A 10,652-nucleotide genomic window follows, 5' to 3' on the forward strand; every position below is an offset into this window, starting at 1 on the left:
TGTCTGTGACTGTCGCTGGCTCCTCATGGGCGCGTAACGGGCGTGTAATGGGCACAGAAAGCCTGAACGCAGTACTCATTATTCACCATATGCACCTTTCAAATTATAACCGCTTTGACAACCCGTTTCGGAGAGCGTCGTGAAAAGCTTCTCTGAGCAAGCATTTACTGAACAGAGCCTAAAGTGTCGTTTGACAGCTTCCATTGACGTATGGCACGCAGCTACTACGCTATCGGTTTTTCTAATAAGTACGAGTGGGGAAGGGGTCACGCCAAAGGTCAACCACTTTGGCGTGCAGGTACTACCTGCTTATTATGATTTTATTCAAACCATTGTGATGGTCGCTGTAGCTTTGCGCGGGAGCACGCATGCTACGCATCTGTCATCCCCCCCCCCCCCTTTCTTGGAGCGTTGTTTTTATTTGTATGTTGTTTTGAGGGCGAAGGAGAAAGAGACCGTAAAAGGTGATGGAGAAAAGGGCGCTTGGGAGAAGCGCAATGCTGGAAGTGCCGGCGAACAAGACGATACTTGTACAGGATTTGTGATTGGTGCGTCGGCGGACCACTCATAGCCACTCGGTGGCGATTGGGTGGTAAAGGCTTGGGACGGAGCACCGAAGGGTTGAAAATGTGGCCCCGTTGCCCCGTCCAAGCATCCTGGACAAACTACAGTGCTATGCACCATCGACTATGTTGATATAGGGTCGCCCTATGCGTACCAGTTCCGCCTTGTATGTGTACTTGTATTTGTAAAGTCCTGTAAATAATTGTAAATAGAAAGTGTCTTTTTGTTTTCGTCATCTGTCTACTTCAGTCTTCGAGAAGCAACCTAGCGAACCCATCCCGCTATCGTTAGCGCTAGTACAGCCTCTACTTGCGTAGACCGGCTCTGGTGGTCCGTCTCGGACGCCCAAGTAGAGGAATGGTACAGAAGAACCTGAACTTTACTAGTGGCCTCTTCATTCGACACGCGTGGACCTTTCGCCGGCATTTTGAAGCCTTTCTAAATACTAGAAAATTTCAGCCCGACCGTAACACAGTAAGGCAAGCATTTTGTCTAAGCTTATCGCCCGCCTTAAATGCTCACTTCGATTTGGTTATTTTATGTTTTACCTTTTTATACCGTTAATGTAAAAAAAATTAAAGTTGCTAGTCACATTTCCCGTTGTAGCAGCTTCTTTCTCGGAGCGGAACCGTCAGTGCAGGGGCACTGACGGTTCCGAGGAAGGGTTACCGTCGCAGTGATCACTCTGACAAAGCTATTGTTCTATAGTGGAGGTGCCCTACTGAAACGTGCTCGGTGCCTTGACAGTTCTCGATCCACTATGTTCCAAATTTTGTCCTCCGGTGTTATGAATAATTCATGTAGGCTCTTCCTATAAAAAGAAAAGATCACACGTCATTCAATACATGCAACGAAAACCACGCAACAATGCAAGCACTACACGAGAATATTTACTCACCTCTTTCTTCTATCCCACGTTTCCCAGAAGCAGCGTCTGAATTTCTTCACAGACGAAAGTACACCTTCTTGGGCCGCAATCACTTGCTGTACATTACTGAGTAGTGTGAACGCTCGGTGATGCGACAGTCAGCTGCTCGGCTTCAACAGAGTCCGCCATTTTGCATGGACTCAACGGCATGGATTGAATGTGGACACGACAAATATGTGGCTACGGCTTCAAAAATAGCAGCACTTGCGTTTGGCTTTCTTTACGCAACGGCAGCTTTCGCGTTATAAGGTTATAAAACAAGTTTTCTTTACGTAAGATGGACATGCGCTTTTATGAAATGTCCCTTTACAAAATAAGTTCGCTATACTGTCCCCGGAAAAAGAGAAGCGAAGATGAAACAAACATCCGCCCCACGGAGGGAGCTGTTGACTGGCCTATTCAAAAACGTGACGCATACGTACACACCATTTCCAAAAGCGTGACATCACTTGAAAAGGCATTGGGATATTGGCACCGGGCGGCCGCTGTGCGTCGCCACTGGCGCACTCGCGAACGCAGCGCCACTGTGGCGAAGTTGCGAAATATGGGGTGACGCGTAGCAGACGACACGACGATCATGGCTTTGGCCGTGCTCCTCCGTTGCGGCTTTCAGAGCCTCCTGAACTGGAAAACGTTTTTTAGGACCTCTTACCTAGGAATAGGACGGCATTTATATGAGGCAGGGCATGCCTACGATGTTTGTGAGCGGTAGGAAGAAAACGCCGTCACTATTTATGGGAAGTGTGTCCCACAAACGAAGCGCCCTGCACGGAGCTACGATGTTGTCCTTGAATTAAGTATAACTCCCCACAGTTATACGTTCACGTACACTTGACGACGTTTTGTGTATACATGAATATGTTATTTCAGCTCGAGAAAGAAAGGACAATCAAAATCAGCAAAATGTTCGTGCAAAGCCGGGGTCGAGGGCCGCTGCAAACACGCCACTGCTGTGGCCTTTGCAGTTGACGAAGAACGCACAGACTCCTGCACAACCAGAAACCAGAGCTGGGGAGCGCCAAGCAGAAAGGCTTACTCGAAAGGCAAAAGGTTATCTTCATTCGATGACGGTATGCTGGGACAGTGCTGCATTCGAACACGCTTACGGTCACTGCTGCGTAGTTTTAACCAAGTGCTAAGCTTTCTTTTCAGCAACGTGTCTGAAGATGCGTCAGGCGAACGTCAAACATTTGATGTGTCGGATAGTTACTATGTACGCCGAACGAATCCTGAGCAATTTTCTTTTTCGGAGTACGTCTGAAGTACCCAGGTGATCTTCTTAACGATACGTTAAATCAAGGAGGACAAAGATTTCCACAAAGCTGAATACAACAACACAGAACTTTACATTCGCAATAAAATTGTAATAGTCCCCCCGGAATGCAGCGCTGCATCAATCCATAAACTCGGTTGTGTGATCCCTAGGGTATTAAGAAACTATGACCTGTTATTTTTAGTGTGCTACGTATCAATAAGCTCGAGCGAAGATGATGTCGCAAACTCGGTAGTTCATCAGAGTTGCACAAGTGGTTCATACAGCCCTTTAATCGTAATAACGGTACCGTTAATTGTCGAAACAACAAAGCAAACGGTATTTTTTCAGAACTGTTCATTATACACGCTTACCCTAATTTCCAACATCCAATGCGTTAGACAGCAGATGTTAAAACAGCGAAGCGCATCCGTAAATCTACGTTGCTGTCGGACGGCATTGAGTACTCACTGCTGTAATCTTGCCAAATGAAAGTGGCGACAAAGTTTTTTGTCACGACGAATGAACTAAAAAAAGAAAAAGAAGTTCCATTCACCGGGTTTCGAACTCAGGTCCCCTGCGTTGCAGCCAGCCCTGCCGCCTGCAACGTTGCAACCAGCCCGTAGAATCTCCGTTGCAGCCATCACATGGAGATTCTACGGCTACGCTAGAAATTCATTGACGAACGCTAAGTCGATTTGTCGTAGGAATGAGTACACGCGATTTCCAAATGTTAAGGTTTTTCACATTATATCTGCTTATTTTGGCGTTTGTGGCTACCAATTTCCTCCTATTTCAGGCATATTGGACCCCGATCATTTATCAATGCCGCATTTAACGCCTACATTTGCTTGTAAATCCCTCGTTCGTTAGAAAAGCCGCCACCGAAACGAGCTATTGCTCATAATGTTTTGTCTCTCGTATTCGTAGGAATCCGCGTACATCATTCAATATTTTAAATAGACGGAGCAGCAGCAAAGTACAAGTTAGTACAGACATAGCCGAGAATGCTTTTAAATGGACGCAGTAGTATGATGTCTCATAGAAAGCCGTGCATACACACACTGAACAAATAGCCAAGCTTTTATTAATGGCTTACTTGGTGACATAAGTTTATGACACAGTCTCGCGCAGAAGTGTCAAGAGGGAGCTGCATGTGGGTGACAAAGCAAGCGATATGTGTCACGCATATTTGAGAGAGAAAACTGAAGGCGACGAGCAATATCAGCTATTCGGTCCAGAGTTACACTTCGCCGCTTCGGGTTAACATTTATGTTACTAGGCGGATCGGAGTTCCGACTTTGACGTGTTCGTGGCTGCGAAATGTATGAGCAGCAACTTCTACACAAGCGATTTGCCAACTGTCACTCAAGCGAATTTCTAAACATGTTATTACTTCACCACATTACATAGTAGTATTGCAGTGAAGCTATCATTAAACGCCTGTATTTGACTCTTTACAGATGCTTTTTGTTTTCCTGTTTAAGCGCACAATACGGCTATGAAGGCGGAAGCGAAACTTATAATACAGTTCTTGCAGCAGGGATGAGCACGGCAATCGGCGTCAGCTTCGCTCGATGAGACAACTCCGCCGTCACACACACAGATGTAACATCGACATGAACTCGTCAGGTCATCGTAAGTGAACCAAGTAGACATCATAACTGAAGCTAGAGTTCCGCAGCATAAACATATTTTCTTTTGCTTCTGTTTGTCAACGGCAGTAGATAACTAAAAACTAAATTTAACTATCTTAAATTCAATTATAATGTGTGAACATGAAATCAGCCTAAATAAAATTCAAGAAAGAAGAATATTTGCAACCAGTGACTGCAACGTTGTTAGATGTGGTGCATTTTTTCGTTTGTATAAAATTTGTTTTTCACCGCCTTTGTACTTGGAGCCTACAATTAAAAGTATAGTATTTCATAGATGCTCCAGTCCACAATGCCCTTAACCCAATGGTTGTTCTGGACCACTTCAAGGAAATAAAGGGCCCCATGGTAGACATGCTCCTTGCAAAAAGAAGACGCGAGACGTCTGCTCAAGCAGATACAAGTGCTGACCAGGTGAGTCTGACATGCAAGTAGACATTTACATTAACCTAAAATAAACAAACGAGAACGTATAGACTTTAATTAAAAAATTGTTTTCACGCTGCGTGCAGTGATTACATGTGGGTGCGAGACACAACAACATATACTCAGGATCACCACTACGGCTGTCTCACTACAAGCGCCAAGCAATATTACGAGAGTACTGTGTGCGTGTCAGTTAGTGCGCGTCAGTTAATTGCAGTAGCCAACGAACAGAGCCATGGAAATTAGAAGGGCAAGCTTTAATCAATTTTAACACAGTGCCTACTCATGAAAGCAGCCCACGTGCAAATGACTACACAGATGCATGATGTATCTTGTATTAACATGATACGCAGCGTATCTTTTACAGGTTATGCAGGATTACGACTACAATGGCTCACAAGATATTGTGGTGCAGAAAAGATCAAGGGGCTGTTGCAGACAGCATTCTCACACCAAAGAGTGTTACACCACATGTGCTATGTTGTATGGCATTAAGCTTGAGCTAGCTGTCCGATGCTGGTATGCTTTTAGTGCCGGTACAACAGTACACGAAGCAAGCTTTGTGACAAAGGGGAAGTAGCCGTGGCTTGGTTGCAATCCAGATGGGTTATAGAAATGCTTGGTGGCACAGAGCTCCTCGAGATCAAGTGTCCCTACTCCAAAAGAAGCGGGCGAGATGTCTTTCTCGAAGGCAACCCGCTTGCCTATCCTACCGTGACAGAAGGAGGGGATTGCCAGCTAAAGCAATCACATGCATACAACATACAAATACAAATAGCCCTGTATGTTCTAGCGCTACAATTATGTACACTTCTTATTTACACACCAAAGCAACAACCCATCATTACAGTCAAGCGAAGTGAGGAGTTCGTGAGTAATGCTGTGGTACAGCTTGAACGCTTTTACTTTATTCACCTTCTACCAAAGTTAGTAGCTCGTATATAGCTTAAAATTTTCACCTGGTGCAGTTATGCACAATTGGTTCACAGTGTAAACAAGTCACAATTATGCCATGTGACGATTCCTCATGCAAGGTCACATTCCAGTGTGAACATTTTTTCCTTACCTCCAGTCAAAGCAAGAAACAGAGATTGTTTCAATATTTTATTTGGCAACCTTCAACATTTGTTGTGCCAAAAACAGTAGCACGATGGTAATTTCATCAAAATGTCTTACTGCTTTGCCATGCCCAATTGTAATCTTGTCTGTTGTGAGATTCTATTGCAACACCTGATTTTGCAGTATGCATTTTATCTAGGCGCTGTAAGGGGCTGATCGCATACTCAAATAAATAAATAAATATTAAATATGCATTAGCATGTCAAGCCTTTCACACTGGTAGACTTCTCTAGCTATCATTCATCTTTCTCTCAACAGCACGCACATGTCTTCACATACTGATTGATTATACAGTCTCCTTGTAATAAATTTTTGGAAGAAGCAAGTTGTGTCAACGATGGGTGAGCTATGCTGTGTACATAACATAACATGGCAGTGAGTGTGCAATAGGGTTTTACCATAGGATATTGGCCGTACATAACACAGCAATTACTTTCTCAGCCGTTTAACACAGTGAATCCGAAATGCAAAATATATTTTTCTTCAGTACTTTATAGAAGCTTGTGTGCTGCTGACTCGTGCGTTAGCAAACATGTTTGCTGTATGCACATTATTTATCATGGTTGAAACATTACTCGCTCTTCTTGAATATATTACTTTGCAAGTTCGCCAACACACAAATCTCATGCAGAATTCTGTCAATGTGGTCATGAAGCTCAATTGGAAGCCGTACATTAAGGATATTGAAAAATTTTAGTCGTTGAATCATACGCTCTACAATAACACGGACACTGGTAATGTTGTACGTCTCATTCATCTCTTCTTTCATGAAATTCCCCCTGCTGAAAAAGGTGGCATATCTAAGACTGCCTCTGCCTCTGTTGTGTCCACCCGCACTCCAGGGAAGCCTTTGTCAGCAAGTACAATGTCACAGGCTCTAGCAAAGAAAGGATGCCCGTGTCAACAGCAATAAAAGCATCTGTTGACCTGCCTCCATACGCCTTAGGTAGAAACATAATGGTGCCATTGGGAGCAATTCCAATTAAGAATTTCGCTGTATATGTCCCTTTGTACTGCGAGTACATCCAGATCTGCAGCTCCACTGATTTGGGACCCTATGCTTTGATCTCACTGTGGATAGCGTTGCTTAAAGCATGGTGGCATTGTAGAATTCGCATCATCTTTATGGTGCCATTGAATTTATTGTTGTGTTTTTGTGAATCCTGCTGTGAGAACAATAATGAAACATCTAGCTCCAGTCCTGCGGTGCGTAACAAACAAGGCACCCAGGGGAGTGTAACTGAGAGCGGTCTTAACTTTCTTGAAGAAAAGTGTCAGTCGGTCAGCTTTGCTCAGCTCATATACAGTTCTTGTCTCTGGAAGCATACTCAAAAACAATGAAAAGACAGGAAGAGTCACTGCACACAGGCTTAGCATGGCGGCTCGCTGGTCTGCACTGATTTAAAGCCTGAGAAATAAACGGTCTTGTGGTCTGGGCCTGCTGCAGTGCAACTAGTTATTGCAGTTTCTGTTTGAACGGTGTGCTCCGAGAAAAATCTACATGAAATTTGGACAGATGCAGTGGTACCCTCTGTGTCACTGAGGAAAATGTGAAGGTCAGCGAACGATTCCTCAGAGGTGGTTGCCATCGTGCCAATCTGAAGCAGAATATGCGAGGTCACTGTTAGTGAAGCATTTCACTAATATCTAAAATCCACACTGTCAGTACACATCTTGTGGGCACACCAGCAAAAGAAGAGATCGTGGGAAAGACATTGTTTAGCCAGGGACATCCTCCCATCATTCATTTAAATGCAGAACATGCAAGCATAATTCATTTAAATACTTTACATAGCTGCATATGCAGTATGTGACCTGTCATACCTCTCTTGTGTTCTGTTCAAAAAATTCCTGGGCTCCCTCATCTTGGCCGCCGCTGGCTGCATTGCGCAACAGCTGAAAAATGTGGTTGATCCCTCTTATATAGGAATCGGTATAGAACACGAAAGTGAAACGTGTCTTCACAGAACTAGTGTAATGTTTATTGCACATTGATATATAATGTCTATTGGTGTTTTGTGGCTAAAGCGCCCTTGGCGTTGATGCACCCACGCTGACGCCTGGTGGCACGTCTCCTCCATCACGACTACCAACGTCGATGACCATGAGCAACCATCGTGCATATGGAAGCTGCACTACGCTGCACACGCTAGCACAACGCGAAAGACGAAGCACGTAACTGACACACTAATACAACGTGCAAGACAAAGCACGTAACTGAATCGTCACCGAGTCAAATCAGCGCGTACAGCGCGTCGTAATTGCAGCCTCCGCGATCAACTTCAGAAACATTTTCAGAGCTAATTGCGGAGGCCAGGCTCCGCTGTGCTGAGTGCGGTGAACGCCACCTAGGTGGCGTTGGTAGTGCTTCTTGATGCCAGCGTCCCTTCGAATGCTGGCATCGAGGCGTCGTAGCGCTGAGACCACCGAAGCGTTCACTGTCGGTGCGCGTTAGTGTCATAATGCAGTACTTCTCTTTTCTGCTCGTAGGCGGCGGCACCGCCCCGAGCAAGAGCGCGGGTACACGGAGGAGTGTTAGATATATAAGGCGCGTCTGTGTAGCTCTCTGCAAATGCGTTTCTGGCGCAATGGGTTAAACGCTCGGCGATCTATCGTCGCGGACCGAGAGGTCGTGGGTTCGATTTCCAAATTTTGCATGTTTGTGGAACTTTTTCTTCTGGTTTCTTTCTTTGTATTATGTTCTATGACGTATTTCCGTGACGGAAATACGTCAGTGAAGTCTTGGTGGACCCCGGCATAAAACACTTTCGTGTTAAAAGAAATAATGAATTGTGGCGTTACTGGACGCTAACGGTTTTACAAAACATTACCTGGTCCGTAGGCTTGCCCACGGTTGGTGCAGCAGGGGTAGTCCTCGAAGAGGGCCCTGGCGCATGTGCGCGCCTTTTCTTCAACCTATAAATGTCACAGATAACTCCAGGAAGCACAGCCTAAGAAACATTCTCATTAACACGTAATTCGTGCGTGCGACAACTGTATTTTGCACAGTCCATTACAGAGGGTGTGCCTTACGAAACTTCTGCACAACACAGATCTGTATTGCAGTGAAGCAAACTCAGAAAAGCTCGCGAACACGCACCAATAAACGTGTAGTGAACGCCACTAGCAAGGCTTTCAAGCTTTCAAGATTGATGCCTGCACAATATTCAGCTTATCAGCTTCTGTATGTACCACATGCGAATAATTGACCCATTAAACGTCGAATCACTAGTACGTTTGCTTTCCGGTACAACTGCACAAGTGACGCACCATGCAGCTTAAAACATACATTCTCACGTTGTAGTGACGGTGAAGAAACACACAATAGCAATGCATCGAGTCGTGAGATGAACTGTTCATTAGGCGAGATTTCGCCCTGAAAAACAAGTAACACTCAAAGCACAATTGCGGCAAATGCATTCATCGGTGGTCGAAATCTCGGCAAGTGCGTCATTGTACATTTCACCATAATTGCTGGTGCCCGCGTACGTTCCAGGATGTACACTACCATTCGAAAAGATTGGCACTATTATGCAAGATCGGCGAGAACATTCGGGAAACTTCTGCCGATCGACCGCCAAATTTTGATTAGCCGGTGTAAAACAGGTCACCGGCAAATGGTTAACGCGTGCCAATATCGCTGCAGTTTCTCTGCAAGGAATTCACTGATTGTAACGACCCTAGCAATCAGCGGGGTGGCTTCTTTTCTTATACACAGCTGGAAAAATGCTTGGATTGTAGCTCGGGCTGGTCGACTTGTCAGACTTCCGATTAGCGACGAAGTGGCGGCTACAAATACGTGTGTGTGCACCGGGTTCCCCGTCCCCAGCGCCGTCGATGCTGAAAAGCAGGAAGCAGTCGAAACTTGAACGTGCTATCGGCGAGACGAACGCTCATTCTTGCTAAACAATCCAACCTGTAAAGCTCAACGCGTATGTAGTACGTACTGACAAATGTGCTTACCTCTGCCTACGGACCAAGCGGATCCACGTTTGACGGCGCTCACCAAAGTGGGCCCACGCTGGGAATCTGTAAAAATTCACTGCTTCTGGAGCGTTTGCCGTGTTTGCAGGAGTGTTCGTAAAATCTACAACAAAACACGTTCGCCTGAACTTCGTAGAACGGGACATATTCGCGTGCAACACAACGGAAACGACTAACAAAACACGCCGCGCACAGCGATAACACCACCTTCCGGCCGTGCCCTTCTCACACCAGACTATTCGGCGGTTCCGCGAGGTGGCGCCACCTGTCCAGCTGTCCTGTGCTCATAGAAAGTCATTTCTACAAAATAGCACCCCAGATGTGCTGGTGACGATAACTGGTATCGCAAATCTGGATTCTTCTCAGCTTGTTCCCGCAAAGGGAAAGGCAAAGCCGCAACAGGCCATGATGCGACGTTAACGGATTGGCCTGTTAAACTCGCACGGCCGCATAACGCAACGGGATGCGTCGGGTGCGCGAATTTCGAATCTTTTTTTACTTTAACTAAACCAGGAGGCGCTGCAGGCAGTTGGCGCTACTTTAAGAAGTTCCAGGAGCTATAGTTTTGAAGCTATCACGGTGGCGCTACCCGCTCCCTTTATTACTGCCCACCGAAATACTTAGGCAAGAAAAGCTCGCCATCTAGCGAAAATCTTTTGGTTTTGGTCCCCACCGGTCAAGCATGTATGGAACAATGAAGCCGCTACAGCTGCTCTGAATCCTT

The 10,652-nt window shown here is 45.5% G+C and overlaps 1 long non-coding RNA gene across 2 annotated transcripts in view; it reads right to left on the minus strand.

Moving 5' to 3' along the window:
- The window catches only part of LOC125946745 (uncharacterized), an 11,724-nt gene extending 1,643 nt beyond the window's left edge, over nt 1-10,081 (minus strand). Inside the window, exons 1-3 of one of the 2 annotated variants that reach the window (XR_007467841.1) lie at nt 9,908-10,081; nt 8,776-8,860; nt 7,631-7,840 (exon numbers count right to left, since the gene is read on the minus strand). This is a non-coding gene — a long non-coding RNA (uncharacterized LOC125946745). Of the gene's footprint in view, nt 1-7,630; nt 7,841-8,775; nt 8,861-9,907 lie in introns of those variants that run through there. The other variant, XR_007467842.1, reaches the window with a different exon arrangement.
- Nucleotides 10,082-10,652: the final 571 nt, after the last annotated feature.

This window comes from Dermacentor silvarum, chromosome 7, assembly GCF_013339745.2.
Source record: "Dermacentor silvarum isolate Dsil-2018 chromosome 7, BIME_Dsil_1.4, whole genome shotgun sequence".
NCBI lineage: Eukaryota > Metazoa > Arthropoda > Arachnida > Ixodida > Ixodidae > Dermacentor > Dermacentor silvarum.